General features: G+C 38.7%; 1 protein-coding gene and 1 long non-coding RNA gene across 2 annotated transcripts in view; one reads left to right on the forward strand and one right to left on the reverse strand.

Annotated features, from left to right (window-relative positions):
* Positions 1-3352, reverse strand: part of LOC149791392 (metal cation symporter ZIP14-like) — a 44730-nt gene extending 41378 nt beyond the window's left edge. Inside the window, exon 1 of the mRNA XM_089969942.1 lies at positions 3174-3352. The gene's annotated coding sequence lies outside the window, so the exon portion shown is untranslated. The remainder of the gene's footprint in view (positions 1-3173) is intronic.
* Positions 3353-12045: 8693 nt separating this feature from the next.
* LOC149791393 (uncharacterized) lies at positions 12046-16235 on the forward strand. Its single transcript, XR_016423350.1, has 2 exons — positions 12046-13210; positions 14254-16235. It is a non-coding gene; the product is annotated as an uncharacterized LOC149791393 (long non-coding RNA).
* The last annotated feature ends 7429 nt before the right edge of the window (positions 16236-23664 follow it).

Raw genomic sequence — 23664 nt, forward strand, 5'->3', positions numbered from 1 at the left:
GTCAAAGTGATATTACAATAAGGTCATGCAGTTACTTCTCTAGCTAGTTACAGTCGGAATTTGATTAAAAGGGTTACAACTAAAGTCAGACGGTCAAAGTGATATTACAATAAGGTCATGCAGTTACTTCTAGTTACAGTTGGAATTTGATTAAAAGGGTTACAACTAAAGTCAGACGGTCAAAGTGATATTACAATAAGGTCATGCAGTTACTTCTCTAGCTAGTTACAGTCGGAATTTGATTAAAAGGGTTACAACTAAAGTCAGACGGTCAAAGTGATATTACAATAAGGTCATGCAGTTACTTCTCTAGCTAGTTACCAAAAACAGTATGTTTCAGCCATTCTTCCCACCAGGTGAATGTGGTAAACCAGCTAGGTGAATGTGGAGAAATAGTTAACAGTTGTTCTACCAGTTTGCTGGTCAAATGAGCATCATCTCATTAAGTGTCCATTTAATTGACTAGCCAGCAGAATAGCTACAAGCTATGTACCGGTAGCTGACTTGCAGGTCAGAAAGAATCATCCTTCTCTGTTTTTGTCCAGTCAAATGGGAATTAAGTGTTCTTAATTTTAGATTTAAAATGAAAATCCAATTAGTTGTTATACATTGATTGTCCCTGATAAAGTTCATGATAAACACAATATAAATGATATCCATAAATGTTACCCATATGATAAAATACAATATAAATGATATCCATAAATGTTACCCATAATACCACTGCAACTATAATAAGTATCAAGAAGTCTTAATCTCATTGCTGCTTAATTATTTGAAATTACTATGAAATCTTTGTAAGCAAAGCATTGTCATTCATTGAGCAGGTGCTGACAATTACCAATCTTGCTTGATCTAGCAGAAATTATTTAATTTAATTAAATTACTCTAACAACATGACTATGTTTTATATTTGATACAAAATAAAAAAGCTCAATGTCCTTTTTCTCTGCATTGTGCTTGCTAGGTTAGGAAAAGATTATACTGGTCACCTCATCAATAAGTGAATGGTCATGACATTTATACATGTAGCATGTAATACAAAATACAAAAAAAAAAATATCCTTTACATTTAATTAGTCCACTGTGACTGAGTATTTTGGTATGCTACGTAAAGGAATAGACTGAATACTCTCACTCATATTAGTGACTAAGTATTTTGGTAAGCTAAGTAAAGGAATAGACTGAATACTCTCACTCATATTAGTGACTAAGTATTTTGGTATGCTACGTAAAGGAATAGACTGAATACTCTCACTCATATTAGTGACTAAGTATTTTGGTATGCTACGTAAAGGAATAGACTGAATACTCTCACTCATATTAGTGACTAAGTATTTTGGTATGCTAAGTAAAGGAATAGACTGAATACTCTCACTCATATTAGTGACTAAGTATTTTGGTATGCTAAGTAAAGGAATAGACTGAATACTCTCACTCATATTAGTGACTAAGTATTTTGGTATGCTAAGTAAAGGATTAGACTGAACACTCTCACTCATATTAGTGACTAAGTATGTTGGTATGCTAAAGTAAAGGATTAGACTGAACACTCACTCATATTAGTGACTAAGTATGTTGGTATGCTAGAGTAAAGGATTAGACTGAACACTCACTCATATTAGTGACTAAGTATTTTGGTATGCTAGAGTAAAGGATTAGACTGAACACTCTCACTCATATTAGTGACTAAGTATTTTGGTATGCTAGAGTAAAGGATTAGACTGAACACTCATATTAGTGACTAAGTATTTTGGTATGCTAAGTAAAGAATTAGACTGAATACTCTCTCATATTAGGGACTAAGTATTTTGGTATGCTAAGTAAAGAATTAGACTGAATACTCTCTCATATTAGTGAATAAGTATTTTGGTATGCTAGAGTAAAGGATTAGACTGAACACTCTAAGTCATATTAACTCTGTATCTGCAAGAAAATATCATATATTTTTATTTATTAATCCTACATTAGGTCAACACATGGTAAAATCTTGAAATAACACTTAATGTGGGTGATGATCAGTGTTGACTATGGATGTACATGAGTAAACTCCAATAGTTACTTTTGGTCTATAAAATCAGTCTAGATGTGTATGGTACACTGAAGGAAACGTTCAAAACTTGGGATGAGTGCAATTAGTGATGTAATCTTAGTTTGGTACTAAAATTTGGGACTTGAAAATAAATGCAAGGATTATAACCAAAAAAATCACAAATAATACACTGCAGTAAAGCTATTCAACAATTATGACAACTATTTTAACATAACATTTCGAACAAATTAAATTGTTCAGCTGCAAAATGTCCATTATTATTATTATTTTTTAATATTATCCAAAGCTGTCGGCTGTGCATTTCAGCTGATTATATTCATTTTCGCGTAAATTTTATCTTTGGTTGGTTTTGTGTTGCCGACACGTTAAGTTATCTGCTAGCCTAATTAAAGACAATAGTTTGTTTACATGTGCCACGCAACGGTTCCTATAAGGCCTTTGATAATGCTCAGTGCAAGACCTGTATCAAACATGGACTCTTCCGAAGTAAAGAACAAACATGGTGGATTATTTGTAAGCTGACCGCCCATTTTCAATATATATATATATATATCGAGTGAATGGTGTTGCGCTATATGTCAATACGAATTATGTTTAAATCATTCGTGCACGAAACGAATTCGGTAATTTATCCTACATTTCGAGACAGTGACGAGAAAATTTAGCGAGAAACAGACGCGGATGCTGTGCGGAACGAACTAAGAATACTAACGACAGTAACGTACCCCTACCTTATTTCAGCGGCGGAGTACATCAGCCTGACCGTCCAAATGTATGTGGACGTAATATCGTAAATAGTTGAACACCAGTATAGTACCGACATTTATCTTTGATAAGTTGGAAATGTATTGGACCCATCTTTTAAGAAAATAATTATAGCAACTGGGAAGCTAAAACTTGAATTCTGCATGATTCTGAAATCGCACTGGGGGGCAGGGTCCCGTTTTCAATTCCTTAAGTCCCATGAAAAATCCATGCAGTATATATATTGTAAAGTCCTTACGATCTCTTTGTTATGTGTATCCACCACGTGAATCAAAATATGGTGATGGTCGACATTTGTTTTACTACCATATACAGTGACAACAATGCATGCATTCACATTTACTGTATTACTGACACCTTCCTCCTCTTGTATGAAAACAGTGAAGCAGTAGTGTTCGTCGGTCCCAAGATTCAAGATACTATTTTAGGAATTAAAACGTGCGAGTCTTCACAATTATACTTTGGTGCCGTGCGCACAGACTGCCTTCCCGTTCTTTTCCCATTTACTGTCCCGTATCGATCTCACTGCGTCAGAATTGGATTTTGACCAATAAACAACTATGCTGTAACTGTGAGGCTCCTAAAGGGAAAAATATTCTTAACCAACACAAATGAATCGAAATATATAAATACTATTTATTCCACTAAGAGAGTATAAGAAATAAATAAATACAACACCGCTGACAAAAACTGCGAGAACGACGATAAAAAGGCAATTTGGAACATAACTTGCAACAAACAAAAATGGAGTGAGCAGCATTTTCAGTCAGCTGGTATGTTGAAGCAGCTTCTTTCGATACCACGGGTTCTTTGGTATTGCGGTAATCAAGGTTTTCGGTAATTTTCTGCATAGCAACACCTATCCTGTGCTTCTCTTATATACAGTTGATGGCCACAAGTTACAAGCTCTGCATCACCTGTTTTATTTTGGGAAATGTTGGAAATGCTTGCGAGTACACTATTTTAAAACTGCACCCACGAATTTCACTTTTTCAAAACATGGCCATACCTTATATTCTTTAATAAAATAAAATCTTGAGATCGATATTACCGTAGCGAATCGGTTAATCATTTGTCGTCTGATAATGTCCAGTGATTTTATGCAAGAATCAGAAAACAGGATTACCATATTTTTCAAGAAGCAAGAGATCGAACTAATTGTATCAAATAAGGGTCAAAATATGAAGGATGTTATGTTGTTCTTTTCTGATGGCTTTATCAATTGACAGGTGTTGACTTATAACTTTGTTGTATATGATTTATTACTTTTCCTTGTAACACCTGATTTTGTTTAGACAATCTGTGGTCGACATGTACTTTCATGCTAATGTTCTCTCCGACAATCCTGGCGCCACCCCCATCACCTCCATCCCGTGTCACAAGTGGTTACATACGCATTGTTTTAATTCTCTCAGATAATGTTCTGTTGTTGAAGGGCATAGATGTCAGACCGAGAGCCATTGAAGTAGCATCCAATTTTCAAAATCACTTACAATTTGTGCAGAATGTACATCAAGATCCTAACATTAGGACAAGAATATGCCATTGTAAAATTATTTTTGGGGTATTACCGCGGTATCATAATAACGCCCCTTGCATAACTTAAAAGATACATGGCATGTGTTATTGGATAGTTTCCAACAATCATCTGGTTTAAACTAGAAATTAAATGTATGTTAATATAGTGCAAAGAACACAAAATAGGTATATGTAATATCTTGAAGGTCAATGTCTCTGTTTGGTTATTTGCCGATAACTAACTTTAAGACCCACGATGCCGTTGTACACCAGTGTACTTTAATATTCCAGGTTGGCCGAGTGGTCAAAAGCGCTCGCCTTTACCGATCACTGCCATCACACTTCTGTTCGCGTGGGAACGAGTCTCGAGTTCGGACAATGTGGGTATGCGAGAAAGCTGCCAGTAGCTTCCCGTAGGTCGGTGTTTCTTACCATGGTTGTTCCTCCACTAGTCATACTGGCCGCCATGTATAGCCTATTGTGCTGAAAAGGACATTAAACCCAAAACAACAACAACAACAATTAAACTCGGACAGTATACAAAACGATAATATTAGTTACATGTTATGACCATCTTGAAGCTGGTATCTCCTGAGCCCCAGAAAAGCAATATTCACATACGTCGCAGGCCAAGGTGAATTACAATTGTTTATTAATCACTGTATCAAAAGTGAGTAATTTTTGTTTTTTCAAATTTCCTGGTGTAGTTGTTTCTTTAATAGTGTACAGACAACAATCACTCAAGTTTAAACTGTAGAAATTAAACGACGCACAGCTGAAGCTGAAGAAAAATTGTATTATTTATTCATTAAATAAAGAACTGTAATGAGTTTCAATAACCAAAATCCTGAAAAGGGAACAAGAATAAACTACAAACGATAAAAACAACAAAAAGTATGACAGACTGTCATATAGACAAACGATCGAAGCCACGGACAGACACCCAAAAACAATTCGCTATTGATTAGTAACGTGATGCGTACTCGTACAGTTGTTGTTGTTGCTGTAGGATTTCACGCCGTATTTCAGCACACGATAGGCGGCCAGTATTAATTGTGGAGGAAGAACCAGGGGAACCCCCCCCCCCCCCGGAAAGAGCCACCGACCCTCGAGAAGCTATTGGCAAGCTTTCTCACATACCCGCATTGGCTGAATCTGAGACTCGAACCAGCGCAGACAGAGGTGAGATGGCAGTGATCGTAACGGAGAGCGTTTTAGACCACTCGGCCACTCGGTGCCCCTACTCGTACAGAACTGCAGCCTCTGAATGCTGAAAATGACATACATACATACATACATACATACATACATACATACATACATACATACATACATATTAGTCAACTCACTTTCAAGTATATTGGAACTAAGTTTATTGTAAAGGTTATCATCTTCTAATGTGTCCTGTTTCTTACTCGTCGAATCAAAGTTGCGATTATTATTTCAGATATCTTTTGGCTTTTTGGACAGAATTTCGTCATTATGACGTTTTAGAATTTGGAATAATATGCGAACGACTGAATACATCGTTTTAAAAATCCTCCCTTTTTTTATCACATCCTTTTTTTTTGTTACTTAAAGCGTCGTATAGTCTGATTTGATCTTCCCTACAGTTAATCGAGTAACCAACGATCCATAGGAAAATAAGCATTATAAAAAAGAGAAAAAGAGGCTATACGTTATGGCTTGTATGCTTTATTCTGAATCCGGGTTGGGGGTTAAAAGGTCACATCTCGTAATGGTTGCATCATACATATTTTCTAATGTTATTTCCTTCTATGTTGATACTAAAATCCACAAGATAAATTTATTAGAATTTTAAAATCACTAATATTGTTAATTTTCATTTCTAACAATTAAATCAGATCTAAGAATAAATATATGATATAGTTTGAAATGAGGATTCACATTTTAAATACTGTATATAATACTGTATTCGATGTTACGGGCTGAACTGACAATACATTACTAAAGAAGAGATAATGCTAAACCATACATTACAATAAGAAGCTCCCAAAGTTTCCACTTGCAAAATGTGAAGGCTGTGATCTTCACGTTTATTGTTCCACCTAAAGGCAGGTCCGCAGAAAAATGGGACGACACGTAGACGGGTTAAACAGCACTTTTCTGTGTTCGAGAAATTATAAATAAGGCATACAACTACTTCTAGAAGGCTCGCTCGCATGACTCATCGCTTATTTAAGTTCAAGTGTGTATGGGGTTCTGCGTAGGGGATATGGAAGAAAACTTTGACTTTCTTCAGACAAAGCCACAGATAACGTACGTGACCTAAAACTGTTTGCTTTTAATTTTGTATAAGTTATTGCTGAAAATAAATATATGTACAAAATTTATCCTCACTTTTCAAATATGTAGCTACCTGTAACATATTTTTTCTTTAAAAAGAATATTTGGTCTAGCATGTAATAATTGGAATCACGTTAAGTCATAGTGAGTAATATCGCTAACAACTGGTGGAATGGGGGCGGAGGGGGGGGGGGCTTGAACCAGTTAATTTTATACAAGAGTGTAAGTTTTTGTTATTGTGGTCTGGATTCAAGACTTTTTCATCCTCTTTCTGGGTATATCGCTTCAATAGATAATACTTTTTTGCACCCATCACAATTCTGGCAGCTTAATTTTGTACTTCTTCGACTTCTCTTTCTCGAGTAATGTGCGGTTGTCCCAAAGAATGGGTTGTAAGTAGTATAGTAGGGCACTTTAGCGTCAACGGGACTTTAACGTTAGAATATGGGGTTTGCAATCTGGCGTCAGTGGGAATTTAACATGAGAATGTCACCTGGAGATCAATGGGAATTGAACACTGGGTGGCCTCATGGGGTTTATAGGATCAAAACTTTTTATAGGGTGAAATGTATTTGTAGGGACAAAGGATTGAAAGAGACAAACATAGACATACAGAAACAAACGAATACACATCCAAACACACAGAAAAAGAGGACAGAAATGTTCTAAAGAAAGACTCACAGATAGAATAGAGACTCGAAAAAGTAAAGTATATTGTATGGGTTCAAAACATTTATTCAAGTATATATACGGCCTCTCTGGCCTGCGCTTTGGTCTAAGCACTATCCATTTAATACATAAACATTTGGACATGAAACAAACCTAGTTACGAGTTATTTAGTTCTTGGTTCTAGTAAACTACTGTTTAAAATTAAAGTTCACTCCTTTCTAAAATCACTTCATATGCAACGTATTTGCATTTAATGTTCATTTATAAGAAAAAGCTAAAACAAAACAAAGAATAACCAATCAAATAGGAAAACGTTAATGTTTCCCTCTATATCCGTCACATACGTAGTTAAAAATCTGGTCAGCTACGATTTGTGTCCCAGCGTAGACGTTTCCCATCACGTACACCCTTTCATTCGTAAATCTGCTGTTATGTCCGTCGTGCTAGGTACACTTATCGGTAAGCAGATTAAGTGCAGTCATAGTCTTCTTCCCATGGAGGTACAACATATGAATGGTCACTTTTCCGTCGGTGATGTCAACTTTTTCTCTCATCGTCTGAAAGTCTTCTTTAGCCCTCAAAAGTTTGGAAGATGATAGTTCCACACGTGTGCTAAACCCGAGACATACAGGCGAGTCCAAACTGTCGTGATAGGCTCAAACGACCTCGATCTTTGACTTGGCAATGGCATTTGAGTTCCTCTCACAGTGAGTCAAGTACGTCCGTAATGAAACTTGCTACTTCCTCAGCTGGAACGTCAGACGCGGTCCGTAATGAAACCTGCTAATTCCTCCGCTAGAACGTCAGGCGCGAAGTCTTTAAATTTCACAGTGTAGGTGTAAGTTGTCGTTATACATTTTCTCGAGGTCGCTGTCTGAGTCATTTGGATGCTAAAATACTCCTTTAGGTCTACTGAATCCTTTTCTTTCTTTGACGCACTTTGCTGTGACGGTATTGTGGTGAAAGAGGTCAATGATGTTTGTTCCTTAACTTTTTTCATCTGCGTAGAGTGATTTATCTTTCTCGTCGCTTGTCCTCGCAATGAAGTGTCGTTCTTGGAAGTCGTCCCTTTTTATACTGGGTGATATCAGCATGTCCATAAAGTAACGTTTTGGGGTCTGGAAGTTGCACTGGTTGCACGCATTTTGCCATGGCATTAGTACATAAACAACTAAGATGTGTTAGTGATTGGTGATGTGATCGTGATGCATATAATCACACCTGAGTTTCTCGTTGGACTTGAGTCTTACGCTCTATACTTGCTGTTTGAATGGATTAATTTTTCTCGATTGACGTTGGCAGTGACGATGAACTATCGGTCTTGGACGTTGTCCCTTTTTTATGCTGACCAATATCGACGTGACCGTACCGCAAAGTGAAATGGTTGGGAAGCCTCACTCGCTTCTGGTACAAGATTTGATACTGTTTTTCCAAGGGTCGACTGACGATCTGGTGAGTGGGTAAACGTACAATCTTGTTCGGTTCATAGGTGGTCACTTTAAAGTTTCCATCCTGTCCAGATTGCAAGGCTTCTTTCAATATACCAAAGTTCACCACTCGACTGTTGCGATAATTGAGAGTAAATCCTTTCACTTTCCAAATTCGTCGGCTTCTACAAAGTCCAGCTCTTCTTCGTAATTGACTAAGATCAAGTCCTCACGAACGACGTCCACGTGTTTCGTTTATTTGGTTTTGTCGTGCATCATCTGAAGGTAATGGGAAGGTTCTGTAAAATATCCTGTCTTTGGGAAACACGGTCGTTGTGCCATTTTGCCCCACAAGCAATTTAACATCACTTTGGCAAACGATCGCCTTCCTTCGTTTTTCTCATTGTGGTCTAAAGTGATGCCTTCCTGTTCTCAATATTTCTCTTTGAATTATTGTTTGGTCCCCGGGAGTGTGGCACCAGAAAGGATAGCCGCTGGCTTCTTGTTTCAGTTTCAAAAAGGCATCAACGTAGTCTGCGAAAATGCCTTTGTCGCCCTTGTGATACTGTTCTGTCTTGGAAAAGTGGTCAATTTCGTACACTTCTAACAGCTGGTATCCAAAGTGCAGAGCTTTGAACAATTCCACGCTGACCTGAGTCACGTCAAGGCGTGTTCTTCCTGGGTGTGCTGACAAGGTCCATCTTGGTTGCACGCTTCGGCACAAGAACGGAACAAGATAAACATCAGTTTTCCTTGGCAATGGTGAGATAAAACTGGATGTTACAAGTCGGTGGGAGGCAAGACTTTGCCCTTGATCAACTCTTCGTACTGTCGAATGTTGTCAAGATCGATGTGTTCCGTCAGCAAATGCGTGTGCCCTGCGTTCAAGTAACACCATTTGCACACGTAAGGATACAGCGAACACCTGTCGAAGTATTTGATTTCTTCTCCTTTCTCCTCGTCGACTTGGTACAGCAAACAGGTGGCATTTATCGTTCCTCCGTACAGACTGTCCCTCGGGTTCAGTGGGTCCATCAACTTTTAACTTTCTACGATGCGTTTAAACTCGGGATCGGTTTTCAAACGGTGTACTCGTGTTCCCACATTTCCACCACTTGGTATCCTTGCTGTTCTAACTTCAAGCGTCGCTGACAAGTGTCCTGGTACAAGTCTTCCATGGTTCGTTGTAAAAACTGATTTTTAGTGCCACGTTCAGGGTAGCTGACGCGACATCCGTGAAATAAGCAACTGTTAAACTCGTACAAGATCTTGGGATTTTCTAGGTCCCAGCCATCCACCGAATACGTTCCGACGGTCTTTTCTCCCCCTTCGTTGCGGGCATGCTGAATCCATTTGTCTTCCTTGTCGTACAAGTAATGTAACCAGCGTAGGGCTTTTACCGTGTAATGACGTTTGACAAAGTTTGTCGTTTGAGGGCTAATGACAGCCAGGGTGTTTTCGGGCATGTAACGTTGGTGGTACACTAAGGAACATGCTTTGGCAATGGTGCAGGCTTCTTTCAAACGATCGATCCCTCCGTGTTCCATGAACAGTTCTCGAAATGTTCCATAGCAACGCCGTAAAATGTCCACGTCCGAACGACAATATTTTAACATTTCTTCCTGAAAGCCGATGGGGTCCGAGGCGTGAGCCTGGTACCAAGCGTAGAAAGCTTCTCGTTGTTTGACGATTTGACGACTGACCAGGATACATATCGCTACATAGAAGTCGCACCAGGGATCGCTAGGTACAAAGTAAACGGTTTTTTTTTACTACTAAAGCGATATGAACAATTACTGTGATTTCGTCATGGGCATTCAACCAATGAATAACCGCAATCCGACTCAATCCGGTAGGTGATTGACTCAGTTTTTATCCGTGTATGTCGTTGACTTTAATAGTGAAGACAATCCTTCCATCTTGTCAGTTTTGTTTTGTTTAAGAGCTAAATATCTAATGCGTGTCTCGATTGCTCGAGCCCCAGTTAGTAAGTATAAACTAAGGTATTATTACAAGCATGGTTTGAAGTATTAACATTTCCGCAGGCTAGAATTAATCTCTTACGCAAGGTTACCGTGACCAGAGAGAAGATCCGATATCTTGAATCGGCACAGGCGTTAGATAGCGCGGCTTCCCACCCGTGTGTTACAACTTTGTCCTAAGATCAGAGCGTATTCTAAATCCATCCCTACGTGGACAGGCAGCGAGAAAGACATTGTCCGCTAAGTTTGATTGGATCGGGTCAAAGCGACACCCAACGGGAATTGTGATAACAATTTCGATCCAATTATAACTTCTAGGTCCCTAGATTCGTCAACCATAGGGATTTAATATACATCTTCGTATAATAATATATATAAGTATATAGTCTTAAGAGTAATTCTCTTTAGGCCAGTGCTTGGAGTAATGTGACATTACTCCATTATATAAATAAATTCTAACTAGCAAGCGAAAATGTAGGAAGCCTAGGAAGACTGCTGAGCAATATAGGGTTACTTCGAGGAAAACAATCGTACTTTGGCAGTAAAACGTAGAGAGGAGATTCTAAGGAAAGTCAAAGCTTCGTAAAGGAAGCTTTTTGTGGGACAGAACTTCCGGTTCAGTTAAGTCCCGAGTCTGTAAGAGGGGAGGAGTCGGAAGTGAGACTAGCAGAGTAGTTGGGAGTCGACAAGTCTAGTCGGTGGAGAGAGTCGAGGAGGAGGAGGAAAAGGAGTCGAGGAGGAGAAAGTGGAGAAGGGGGAGGAGTATAGAGAACTCGAGGTAGAGAAGGAATTAGGAGAAAGTCGAGAGGAAGAGAAGAGATTGGAGGAATAAAATAGAAGAATACTCAGGTGAGTAGAATACAGGGACAGGTGGAAAGCTATCTCACGCTACTAATCTTATGATGCAATAGACTATAACAGGGTCGAGTGGAAGGAGAGTACTTGGGAAATTTTAATCATTTAACTATCGAATTGTCATTAAATTGTTTCTCGTTGAATTTCACTTTTTTGGTTCAATCATTCAACCGTCGACATTGCTGACTGGGGGCTTGATCTTTATATATATCTTTCACTAATTTAACTTTCAACCAAAATCGAGCCTGGGTGGGACTTTTATAATAATTTAAATAAAATATTGGGAGCACCCCACCCCAGCCATAACAGCACTACCACAGTGTCGGCATAACAAAACCTGTCACGCCACAATGCTGATAACATTGTTTAAATTTCTTCTCAAAAGTTTCTATGACATATTTTGATAAATTATATGATTACGTAATTTGACAATCTAAGGGACGGAAAGACCCAAGTGATCCAAAGGTTTTCACCTACCGGAAATGGGACCCAGGTCATGTGTACCTGCATGTCAACATTATGGATTCAGGCATATCTATAATTCATTGATAGAATGGTCAACATTTACCTGGAGAATAATAATAATAATAATAATAATAATAATAATTATTATTATTATTATTATTATTATTATTATTATTATTATTATTATTATTATTATATGCCTGTACAATTTCTCAACAACAACAACAAAATTTAAAAAAAAATTAAAAATACAACACAAAACAACAAAACACAAAAAAACCAACAGACTAAACAAATATGCACTACATTTTACGTCTATTGATTGGAAATGATATTCATTGTCCCCGCTATTCCAGGTAAATAACAACTGCTTACTTGTTACATCTTTCTGACTTGTTTGATATCCCAACGGAGCGAATACATGCCATCTCATTGTATTAATGCTCGACTGCCCATGTTATCGACACTAGTTTGACTTTACAGTCTTTACTGACACTCTCCAAATTTACAAAAGGATACCTCATTCGTCTTTTCGAGCGGATATTGAAGCATGCACGTTCTTTGTGCTCGAAGATGAAACGCCTCCTTCGTGATATCGTAATACAGAGACCGTCGATGGACTTGGGTGGACACAACTTAGTATGCAGATGTGTTTAGACGAGCTTTTCCTCGACCAAAGATACTTGACTTTACGTGACTTAAAGGGGTGCATTTTGATGCGTGTGACTGGAGATAAACATCATCAGTGAAATGCTTTAATGACATTGGTAAAGCGGATTTCTAATTTTGAATCGTTTTCGTTCCATCATAACCAATATTACCAGCAAAGCGTAATTCTAGGTACAGAAAAGAAAAGAGCACACAGAAAATAAACCGGGGTTGAATAGCCAGGTTTTCTACAGTAAAACATATCGATTTGGACTGGCAAAATCGAGCGTGCATAGACAGGTGGTTTGATAGGGCTTGAACAGGGAGTGGTTTCAGTTAGGGGATGGTTGATTGTTTTTGCTTTTTATGTTGATGACGCTTTTGACATGCATATGCTTCACTGGTCAAACAATCGAATCGCCTCGGTTGTTGTAACACGGCTGGAAAACAATTGGCATTAGAAGTGGTAGGAAATCAGGTGACGAAAGAAGCCTGGACTCGGGATCTACCGGTTTGCGCGGTACATATTACTACTTATACATTTACCAATCATGTATGATCTCTCTCTCTCTCTCTCCCTCTCTCTCTCTCTCTCTCAGGTGAAACTGAGTTCCTGAATAAAGTTGAACTCAAACTCATTCTAACATAATACGCTCTTTGTTTCGATAAATATTCTTTGTTTTCAGAGAACCAAACATCCCAAACTATTCAAGCAACAGGACAAAACCAGGTCCATTAAGTTACAACTAACATTTACAAACACTGAGGAGAAGTAATTTAATTGTTAAGTGTGTGTGTGATTTAGATTTTTAACGTACCTTAAACAATTTTTCAGTCATATCGCTACGATGTCTGCAGTGTGACAGTCACATTATCCTGACACCAGGCCGATCAGTCCTAACACTAACCTCTTAATGCTGAGCGCCAAGCGAGGCAGCTGTTAGTACAATTTTTGTAAGTCTTTGGTATGACTCGGCCGGGATTCCAGCCCGCGACCTCCCGCATCCGAGGCGGACGCTCTAACCACTAGGCCACCAGAGCAGTTTAATTGTTAAAAGTTTTACAATAAAATGTTTGAAATGGAATGCAATTCTTGCACTAAAAAATTCAAGGATGGAAATCGCAAAATCACAATAATAAAAAAAACTCATTCACATTCATCGTTAATATCAATGCCGTGTCAACATCCATTGTTGGAGTAATAGCTCTGACCATTGAGTTCATTTAAGACATTCGGCTGGTCAATTTTAATTCAAACTTGGATTTTAGCCAATCAAATCGCAGAATATTTTATTGAAGTCCTGTCTCAATAGTTGTTAAAATTCAAACAAGCCACGGAAGACAGCTTTTGTATCTGCTGCTTTCTATTTTTGTGGTTTTTAAATGTCCACCAAAACCCGCATGACCCTACGTATCACTATTTCACATGCAGATATTTTTTTTTAAACCAGAGTTATAAAACGATTCCAAAAAAAGTTCTAATGTCTGCCGTGATAAAATATTAGCTACATGTGTCTTAGTCAAGCAGCAAACGATATGGGTTTTTTTTTAAATTTCTTCCAGGCAACATGGTGCATACACAAATATGAGAGTGTCTTTCTAAGATGGACCTGATTAAGGAATTTGAAACACAAAGGCTCCATGGGGGAAAAAAGTCATGGTATACAGGCGCCACTTTTCTACCAGGAGACAGCTTTGTACTTGTGGACTACTGCAACAGCAGATGCTGCTTATATGATTCCGCCTGCAATTTTGTGTCCGAAATTTCTTTCTCAGCAACTCCGTGGGACGTGTGTCATATAACGGGTAACATCATTGCAATATCATTTCCTCATAAGAACAAGGTAGAATTTCTTGCTGCTAAGGGTACGTTCGAATCTCTGTTAACTGCCAACACAAAACGTGCCTGCTATGGCTTAAGCTCCTTGGATGAAGATCGTTTGGTTTTTTCTGGTTACAATACTGAAGAGTGGAGAGATTGCTGGGGAATAATTGATAAAAATGGAGAAGAGAAGTTTTATCATGAACTGCAAGGTGACAGTTCTAGAGATCAGAGTTATGTCGCTTTGAATTCAACAAAAACACAAGTTTATGTCACATGGTCGAATAGAAGGGTTATCCAATGCTTTGGAATAGAAGGAGACCTCAAGTTCAGTATAGAATTAATGGACAAACCTCATGGAGTTTGTGTTAACATAGATGGCAGTATCTTTGTTCTTGGACACTCATCTAATAGCATTCATCACATTTCCCCGTCGGGTGAACTGTTGAATGAAATATCGAAAGACATACCGCGAGAATCATGCAAGATATGCACTTCACTGAACAAAACATACATTCTCATTACAAATAGACACCAAGAAACACGGGATAAGTGTTTTATCTACTATGCCAGGTATCGCAGATGAAAGAGATATTTATCTCGGATTTCTTTCATCCTGGCATTATCAACGCAGACTTCTTTTGAAACGGGTGAAGCCTGCCGTCTTCATTCTTTGAAGTTGCACAGTTTTACAGTTTAGACACAAGTGGTCTTTCAAGCCAAGAAAACCAGTGACCCATTAACATAATTTAATAATGGAAAATTATTAAAATGAAACATTGACATATTCGAACATTTTCGGCATAATCAAGAAAATTGTACGATCCCTGTATCTTTGAACAGTACTTGCGAAGCAAAACAAGTGCCATATTTGAATGGGTCATACAGAATGACCATTAAAAATGAATTACTTTAAATCGTATCTATTATAATGTTCTTGCAAGTGAGACTGTGCTTGTGGCACCATTTCGTATATGATCTGTAGTGCAATTTCAGTCTTGCTTCTACAATTACAACACTGCTGATCCATAAAGTAGGGAGGTGACAAGACTGTTTTGTGATTTTTGTTTTTCCTAAACTTTTCATTCTAATATTTTATGATATTTGGCACTGTTGAGGTCTGAGTTCGGAAGTCATTATTATCATTATTGAAATCAGCAGATAAGTTCATGTTAAATAAATGCAACCAATTTCGCATATTTCAACTCACGTGGTTAATGAAATACGGTATTTAATTAATATGTTCCAGTTGTTTTTCCAGGCTACAAACGACTGCCACCTTCACAGTTTCACAGAGTGGCCGAGTGGTCTAAAGCGCTCGCCTTGGCCGTTTACGGCCATCTCACCTCTGTCCGCGTGGGTTCGAAACAAGGGCTCGGTATTGCAATTTCAGATGGACTTTATCTGCATAAACAGATGCTATTTGGTATGACAAATTTTCCGTAAACATTCCAGCGTTTAATGAATATGATAACTTCTGGTCTTGATAATTGTGACGCGTGATACCTGAAAGGCTCACTTGGAAACCATTTAGAAATTCTTCTATCGAATCAGCGATGGAAATCTGATGGTTAATTTAGGAAAAGTGAGCTTTGCCATACTTGTGCCATATTTTTAGGATAAGTACTGTAAGAGTCATTACAGTCATATATGTATATATTCCTTAAATATGCGTTTGATTTTTTTCCAGGACCGTGTTTAATAAAGGAAATTTAGAACGAAATTGCGTATAGTTTTCTTCTTAGTTGTGGTGCCTACATTCGTGGATTATATACATGAAGTATATTTTATATGCAGGCTAAAAATATCCTGTCACGCATATTGCGGAAACACATATATCCTTAATTGTGCATTTGCACGCAGTGTGCATAAAAGTCAATGACAGTACTTATAAAATTTCATTTTTATTTTGTAACAGTGTATAAATGATGTATATAGTTCCATTAGTTTCGGTTTATTACCTCTGACAGCTATTTTCGTTTTTATGCAAAAAATCTTGAGCTCTTACTTTCAGTCGTATTCTTGCCAGAATCGCCCCAGAACGGGCAATTTATGTATTTGTTGATAATTTCTGTCAAAAAAATGTTAGTGCCTACACTTTGTAAATTAATAATAGCCAAATGTAGGTAAAGAATCGTAAATAACTAAATTTGTTCGTCAGCGACGAAAGCTAATTTGTTTATGCATCTTTCGGGAGAAAAGTTTAGTTTATGTAATTCAAAAAAAAAGATTCCATATGATGATGGCTGATCCTAAAATATGATATATTAGTAGTGAATGGGGATACCCTAGCGACAATGGGAATTAGCATTACAGAGACCCCTGGGACACTCTGGCGACAATGGAAAATTAACATGGAGAAAAATCGTGGGACACTCTGGCGACAAGGGAAATTAACATGGATAAAAAATTGTGGGACTGTTGAGCGACAAGGGGAAATTAACATGGGAAATAGATTTTGGGACTGTTGAGCGACAAGGGGAATTGAACATGGGAATAAATCGTGGGACTGTCTAGCGTCAAGGGAAATTGAATATGGGATTTTTTTATTTTTTTTTTTAAAATTTTTAAAATAAAATTTTTTTTTTTTAAAAAAGGGGTAGGCAATTGAAAGTCATTCTCTTTTCGAGAAATATGGGTGGCCCTGAAAAGGGCCTTTGGCTTTCTTCTATTTTCTCCATTTCCTCATCCAGCCCCTAATCTTTCCCCAAATTCCTTTGTTCTTCTTCTTTTCATTTTCCGGTATCCAGTCCGGGTGACCCATGACTCGGAACTTCTGTTGGATTTTTATCCAGTTATTGTTCAGTCTCTCATATTCTTCTTTTTTCTTTCTATTCTCTTGTTCTTTTCTATCTTTTGCCCACCTGTCCTTAATTTTCTGCACTTCTTCCTCTATTATCTTTTTCATCTTTTCTTCCGCTTTCTTTAGTTGTTCACTGCCCCTTTTCACGAACTTCCACTCTGACCATTTCTCTAGCTCTTCTAAATAACATCTCACTCCTTTTACCTTGTCCATAGACTCTTTTATAGTCCCCACTCTTACATACTCTGGTTGAATCAATCCTCTCAATCTCTTAACTTCTTCCTCTATCATCTCCTCTATCATCTTCCTCGCTAATTGTAGTTCATTGACATAGTCAAGACTTTTTCTCAACCTCCATTCTCTTTCTATCCTTTCAATAGTATATTCTCCATCCATCATCCAAAAGTAAACATTTCTTAAGTCATTAAACAACGCCGACACTTCCATCTTGTATCTGTTATTCCGTAGAATGGTTCGAACGACGAACGTGGTGGGTTCTTATAGTGAAAGCGCGGACGTGATGGAAAACATCCCCCTAAAAACATAAAATTGATCTTACCTAGATCATGACCAAACAACGCGCGGACGTGAATGAAAACATTCACCTACTTTCTCATTTCATATAATAAAACCCGAACTATACTCTCCACATACGCTAAGAAACAATTAAGAAACCCATAATCTACTATTCACACAAACATACCTGAGCTCTTACAAACACGAACACACAAACACATACCCTCACACTAAAAAGAGTCAGTGTTTATATTCACACTACTCTACCTTCACACATTGGCAAATTGATTGTTATTTCTTTTCTAGAGTATTGGGTAACCCTGAAAAGGGCTGTTGGTTTTTTTTTTGAACTCCAGATGCACCTATCTAATGATGGCACCTTCCTGGCCTGGCGCCACACACGCATCTTCTTCCCCAGTCTCCTTTCACCTTTCTTCTTGGGAGTGCAGAGGCGGGATATGTGGCTTCAGAATCCCAATTTTCTGTCTCTGGGATTCTGAAATTTCCTCTCTCCTCTTCTTTGTTTCTTCTCTCCTCCTCTTCTTTTCTTCTTCTTCTTTCCTCCTCCTCTTTCATTCTTGTTTCTTCGACAATGGCCTCCGCGGCCAGTTCATTTAGTATGCGCCTGGCATATTCCAGGTGCATCTGGAGTTCTAGCAGTTTCACAGTTCTGGTATTCATTATTTTGTCAACGAATGAACAGGGTAGCTAGACTGTCCAGCGAGTTTCAATTTATAGTGAAAGCGCGGACGTGAAGGAAAACATCCCCCTAAAAACATAAAATTGATCTTACCTAGATCATGACCAAAAACAACGCGCGGACCTAAAAGAAACACTCACTCACTTTTTTTATACTTCCCATTCCTATTCTAAAAAAATTTTTTCATTAATCACTTCAATAGACTATTCACATACGCAAAGCAATCCAATCAAACCCCAAATCTACTCTCCCCACACCTCAAACACCAAAAAGAATATTATCTTAATCTACTATCCATACCAACGTACGTGAGCACTTACAAATACACAATCTTATACACAAACACATACACTCGTACTATTAAAAAAGAGTTAGTGTTTATATTCACACTACTCTACCTATACACATTGGCAAATTGATGGTTATTTCTTTTCTTGAGTATTGGGTAGCCCTTAAAAGGGCTGGTTTTTTGGGTTTTGTTTTTTTTTTGTTTGCTATGGCAATATTTTAGTTTCTAAGAATGCGATGTCCTCTGAGGACAGACTTTCTGGCAATAGGTCTGCTTCTTCGGAAAGAGAAGAAGAACTCTTTGGTGTCGATACGACAATCGACAAAGCCTCTCTCAGGTTCAGGTTGTTGCTGCTGCTGTTGTTGTTGTTGCTGTTGCTGCTGTTGCTGCTGTCTCTGAAGTCTGTACTTCTCTGTCCATTCTTCTTTCTCCCTGTTCACTTCTTTAAACAGCATAAAATTGGATCCCCTACAACATACCCAGAATTCTTGATGAACACAAACCCCAATATTAATCTAACATTCAAAAATATCATAAGTTTTATACACGAATCCAATCTACTCAAAAAAATCTAAGAAAGTAAATCAAAGACCAGATAAAAATATAACAAATCACTGTTTGCGAATTATGACGGCCGGCTCGGTCTCGTGGGTTCACAGACTGACACAGCCGTTCATAGCCCGAATAATAAAAACCAGTTAAGGACGAATATTACAAAATCACTGTTTGGGAATTATGACAGCCTGCTAGGTCTCGTAGGTTCACAAACTGACACAGCCGTTCATACCCCGAATAATAAAAACCAATTAAGGCCACAAAAAATTAAAATAGAAAAATAGGAATTAATTAAAACAGGACTCCATAATAACATACAAACAACCATAAAAACAAGTTTTCATTCCAAACCAATAAGATAGGGAATCAAAATAAATAAGGAATTGATGAATAAAAAAAAAAAAGAAAACGAAAAAAAAATAAAAAAAAAAAAAAAAAAAAAAAAAAAAAAAAAAAAAAAAATACTCCTAACCGTCTCCTTGTCTCTTAAACAACATCTGGCTGAACTTTTAAATCAAGCTTCCACAGCTATTTCTACTAACATACTCAGCCAAATCCAGGCAATGTTGGCAGACGATACTGAAGAATTTGAAACTTCCACGCTGGCAGCGGCCCAGGAAGTATCATCATCCAGCGGCGATGAAGCTGATGAACCTGCACCACCTAAACAGAGTGGAAAAAAGGAAGGCTCTGTCTACCGGAATATCGGACTGGGAAAGGCAATTGATGATATCAAAAAAGCGGGCCACTTCGTCAATGCCACAAGACCGGGTGTCCTAATGTGACGTCATCGCTGCCGACCAATCGTGACGGGAGTCACATACTGCTTGGTTTGACACCTGGGGCATTTCAATCCAACTAAGAAACACGAGTGTGTGGTGTGACTATTCCCACTCATGTCTATTAGCCTTTCAGTCAGGTTGTTAAGGACTAGTTAGTCCTACACCTGAGTGGCTAAATTAAAAAGTACTCTTTGAGTACATAAAAGCCTGGGGGATGAGGGTCCTTTTCCTTCCCCCAGGAGTAATTAAAAATCACGCAGTGCGTGAATAAAAAAGTGGTACATGTTCAAAAGAACGAAAACCACTATAATCCAACTAACTAACTAACTGTTCACTTCTTCTCTGAAGAGCTCTTCTATCAGGTCTTCAGTGACTTTTAACATTCTCACATTCTCTATTTCTTCTGGCTTCGGTATCAGACTGTGTCTGACCCTATGCAAATTCACGTAGGCTTCGTTTAGCTTAGCTAGTTTGGAGCACATCTTCGTAGGAGGATGAGTCGACAATGGATGGTTAGACTGGAAACAACCCGGTTCTCAAAGTCAAAGCGCGGACGTGAAGGAAATCATCCCTCCACGGTTTTCGAACCGCAACGTTCAATGAGCGTCATGAGAGGGATAGTAAGAAGTCAAAGAGCATGAATCAAACATTCTTATAGCCAAACAAAAGACAAAGGCATTTTTTTTTCAGAACACAACATTTTTTATTCAAAAATCACTTAACACTAACCAACAACAACTCTAACATATTTTAACAATAATCCAACGTTATAACATCAAACATTTTTTTCAAAAATGACAAACATTTTTCAATTTACAGTCTACTTTAAACAGGGCTGACAACGTTGTGAATGAAATTGTGATTTCCACTGTTGGAAGTCATTAGGCCATTGATGGACACTACGTTTCCTAGCTTGAGACAAAAGATAAGCATAATGGTCAGAGAACCATCGATCTGCTTTCACATCATTTCTTGAAGAAGAACGAGGATCAAAATGAGTCACTAAATGTTCTAAGGAATAGCCCAGGCTGCGATGATGCAGAAAATACACGCAATATTGTCCACACACCAAGGAATCTGTGCCTTGTAATTTCACATTATTGAATTGGGTGGTTTGAGCATTTCTTCTCATAAAGTCAATGATATCGTCTTCCAAAGGGGGCAATCCGTACGAATCAAAATATTCCACACATCCTTCTTGAGGAAAGTAGACGACTACCCAGTGGGTTCCTGGGAGATGACTGTCGTCCGTGTTGATCACGTAAGCTAGATGGTCTTGAGGTTTGCGATGAGGGAGTTCATCTTTAGCACAGACGACAGGATTCCAAGAAGCCTTATATGAACTGTGGTTCAAAAGGTAATAAAGTTCCCAGGTATCCATTTGTGTGTTTTTTTCTTCTTCACAGGTAATAATAAGTAATCAATTCGATCCTGACTTTTTGCTTGAAAATGTCTGACAAATAACCGTTTCTTCGTTTCGTCTCCTCACTCTGATTCAGGAGAGCTTCGATACGATGGATCTCTTGAGTGGTTAATGGTGGACAAGAATGTTCACGCAAGTCTTTATACCACTGGTGCCACACGTCTTCGTCCGAGCTGAGACTCCAAGCTTCGTCCAGATACTTGTCCAATTTTTCTTCTTGACTTAACATTAGGCATTTATCGTGTTGAATTTGACTGGGATGATCGTTTTGACATCCATAACGCTCCTTCTTGATCAATTCCGTCATTTTTTTGACCAAGTGTTTGGCAAAACAGGAGACTAAATGGGCTTCTTGTTCTGGCCATCTCGACTTCATCATGACAACTTCTTCGTCTTTGTCTTGGGATTCTCCTTCCACGGTCTCCTCACATTCCATCTTCAAAGCTTCTCCACTAGGTAAAAAGGGATAACAGTCTTCCGTGGTTTCTAGTAATCTAGAATGACTTCTCTCAAACTGTTGATTTCTATCGTATTATCGAATTCTGCACACAGGATGGCGTTCACCGTTACATCAGGGTCTCGTTTTGCAAACTGAATTTCCACACGAATCTGGCCGGATTTTATAGGATGGAAATGTCCCTCGTCGCTGCCTTGGTCTGGAGTGAAATCGAAAGCCCACAAAGCATAGCCATTTGCATAATCCTCGTACGTAATGCCGTGACTGGTGTTGGTTCCTAACTGTCCAGTGGCTTCGTACAGGGACAAGTACGATCTCAAGTAATTCTTCTTCTCAAAGTCGGGTTCGAAAGGTCGGGTACACAAGGTCTTGCCATCGCGACTGACTTCGATCTTGGACACGCCAAAGTATCAAAAGTAGAAAGGATTTTAAGCGATAGCTCCGTTGAAGGCTTCATTCTCGACCATACCAAGGATTAAACGCTTGGGTAGCTGTCCTTGGAACAGATGATCTTCGATCATGGATCGCTGTCCCCTAGGAATGGTGAAGGTTTTCACTTCCACGCGTCGGATCGGGTACTTGGCGGTCGTTCTGCTCAACGTCTGACTGATGTCGTTTCCCACTTTGGGTAACACTTCCACACGGCGTACGTAGAGTCTGGCTTCTTGGATTTTGGTTTTGTAATTATCGTCACTATCAGCTATTAAATGGAAAGCGGTACTGCTACGATTCAGTCTCAGGCGGACATCCACCCCGTTCAGCAAATATTTTTCTTGCAACCACATGTCCAAATGCAAACGATCCATCAGTTCTAAACTGTGTCCGTCTTTGATTCTGTCTCTTCGTTCTACAAATCCCGCATTGTGGTCCTTGGCTGTATCAGTTTTGAATGTTTCAAATTCACCTGCATCGTCAGCTTCCCATACCACACAGGCATTGAGATGAGTGTTCTTGACGTCTATTCCGTACGTCAAGAAATTTTCCAGGTATGCTCGATAAGGGTAAGTATCCATGCTGCTGCTGACTAGTTTGTTATTCAAGTACAAGTCCACTCCGCTAAACAAGGAATGCATGAAATTGTTGACGGGAGCTACTGGCTCAGTGTCTATAGCATTTCCATCCTTATCTTGAACTTTGACTTTCAAGTACAAGTAACTGCTATTCAGATCTATGTAATCTTCGGGCTGTCCTTTGATTTCAAACTCGATGGGAGCGGAATCGGTCAATGAGGAGACGGGATGAAATTCCACCCATTGGGATTCTTGCATGGTCATCATGGTGGGTGGCATGGCAAACAGATCCAGTTCCGTCTTGGAACAAGCGCAAGACTCTCGGTGCATCATTTTTTTGTTGCTGTGTCTCAAAAATCGAAAACGTCTAAGTCTCGAACGGCTCTTCTTTTCTTGATCTTTCTCGCTTTAGGGTGTTTTCTTCGTCGTCTCTTTCTGCCTTGTCCTTGCTGAATGCCTGACTCGGTAGCGTGCAGGGCATTTATAGGTGTCTCTCGGCGGCCCAAAAGGTCTTTGCCCGTTTGCAGCAAGACATTTTTGCCTGCCCTCATGAAGGCTTCTTTAGGGTTTTGTTTGTCGACGATGACATTTTGGAGAAATTCTTTGCCTTGTGTCAG

The sequence above is a fragment of the Sinohyriopsis cumingii genome, chromosome 9, assembly GCF_028554795.1.
Source record: "Sinohyriopsis cumingii isolate HCF-2022 chromosome 9, ASM2855479v2, whole genome shotgun sequence".
In the NCBI taxonomy this organism is placed as follows: Eukaryota; Metazoa; Mollusca; class Bivalvia; order Unionida; family Unionidae; genus Sinohyriopsis; species Sinohyriopsis cumingii.